The sequence below is a fragment of the Myotis davidii genome, unplaced genomic scaffold (genome assembly GCF_000327345.1).
Source record: "Myotis davidii unplaced genomic scaffold, ASM32734v1 scaffold3578, whole genome shotgun sequence".
In the NCBI taxonomy this organism is placed as follows: domain Eukaryota; kingdom Metazoa; phylum Chordata; class Mammalia; order Chiroptera; family Vespertilionidae; genus Myotis; species Myotis davidii.
In genome coordinates this window covers 140,824-142,713 of record NW_006289094.1, presented here as the reverse complement: position 1 = coordinate 142,713, position 1,890 = coordinate 140,824, and the positions used below count along the sequence as shown (strand labels likewise).

General features: G+C 62.2%; 1 protein-coding gene across 1 annotated transcript in view; it reads left to right on the top strand.

The window, feature by feature from the left end:
- The window catches only part of NADSYN1 (NAD synthetase 1), a gene marked incomplete at its 5' end in the record, with an annotated part of 20,250 nt that overhangs the window by 15,963 nt on the left and 2,397 nt on the right, over positions 1–1,890 (top strand). The window lies entirely within an intron of this gene.

Here is a 1,890-nt window from a genome sequence, read left to right as displayed (position 1 = left end):
GTCTAAACACAATTTTATTTTTATTGATTTCCAAGAGGAAGGGAGAGGGGGAGAGAGAGAAGCATCGAGGATGAGAAAGTCACGGATCGGCTGCCCCCTGCACGCCCCACACTGGGGACCGAGCCCGCAACCCAGGTCTGTGCCCTGACCGGGAATCGGACCGTGACCTCCTGGTTCACAGGACGACACTTAACCCCTGAGCTGTGTGGGCCGGGCCACACGGTCGGTTTTCTCCACATTTCTGTTCTGTTTCACCAATTTCCTCCCTCCCTCCATGCCCACTGGTGTCGGGGCGGGGGGCGGACGGGGAGAGGCGCGGGAAGGGGAGGCCTGGGCAGGGGTCAGGTCCTGCGCACGAGGCCGTCCGTCCCCTTCGTGAGCGCAGTGTCCCCGCAGCCCCTGCTCGCTGGGCGGGGCCCTCGTTTTCGCTCTTTGCAGGATGCGCGGCGAGTTTTCCGCAGGTCCGCCCTGGACCGGTGGGTTGTTTAGGATGGATTTTACTTTTCATATGATTTTAGTTTGTGACTTTCCAGACCCTCTGTCATCGACTTGACACCTGCTCTGTTGCGATCAGGGAGCTGGCCGCGTGCCGTGTCCGTGTCCTCACGTGGTCGCGCCTGTCTCCCGCCTCCTCCAGGCAGCCCTGGGCGGTGGCTGCGTCGCCTCGGCCTCTCCCCCGTCTCCACACGGCCGCCTCTGCCTCCTCTTCTGTCTCTGAGGGCCCCTCGCCCTGGATGTAGGGCCCACCTCCACCCAGGCTCCTCTTATCCTGAGACCCTAATTACACCTGGAGGGGTAGCCTGTTCTCAAATAAATTCACAATTTTCAGGTCCCGGAGCTTAGGGCTGAACGTCTCCTTTGAGGGGCTGCAGCTCCAGTCCTCCAGGCCACACCTCTGGCTCGTCTTTTCTTTTTAATTTTTACTTTTTAAAACTATTTTTTTTATTGGTTTCAGAGAGGAAGGGAGACGGAGAGAGAGAGAAACATCAGTGATGAGGCTCATTGGTTGGCTGCGGGCTCCCCGCCCCACACTGCAGATCAAGCCTGCAACCCGGGCACGTGCCCTGACTGGGAATCAAACCCAGGACCCGTCAGCCAACACTATCCATTGAGCCAAACCGGCCGGGGCTTTAATTTTCAAAATTAACTTGAGAGGGAGAGGAACTTGGATTTGTGTCCCACTCCTCTGTGCGTTCACTGTTGACCCCCGCATGAGCCCTGACGGGGGATCGAACCCGCAGCCTTGGTGCATCGGGACTTTAACCCAGAGCCCCGGCCGTAGGTCCGTCCTGCTTTCTGAAAGCGGCCTCCTCCTCGGCCCGTCGGTGTCGGGGACCGAGGCCCGGCCCTCGTCCCGGTGCCTGTCTCCCAGGAAGCTCTCAGCGCCCGCTCTGACCCGCCTCGCCCTCCCGCAGGAAGACATGGGGATGACCTACGCCGAGCTCTCGGTCTACGGGAGGCTCCGGAAGATCGCCAAGACCGGCCCCTACAGCATGTTCTGCAAACTCCTGCACCTGTGGCGGGACGTCTGCACCCCCCGACAGGTACCGCGCCGATGGTCACGGGGGGCGGGTATAGGGGGTTTGGGGATGAGGGCACGTGGTCACCTGGCAGCGGCAGGTTTGACTGGCAGGACAAGTGTGGGCTGAAACCAGGACGCCCCGTCTCACCGACACCCCCGTCCAGTCCCCAGCGCCCGCTGCAGGGCCTCCCTCGGCCCCGGCCACGTTCCCGGGAGGGGCTCACCCACCTCAGCAGGCGGCTCCTTCCGTGGGGAGAGCGGACGGAGGTTGGAGCCGCTTTCGGCCCGTTGTCGGACTCGCTAGGTCCCCACGGAACCGCCGGGCAGCCTGGTGAGCCAGGGCTTCCGGACCCGCTCAGGTCTCCTGG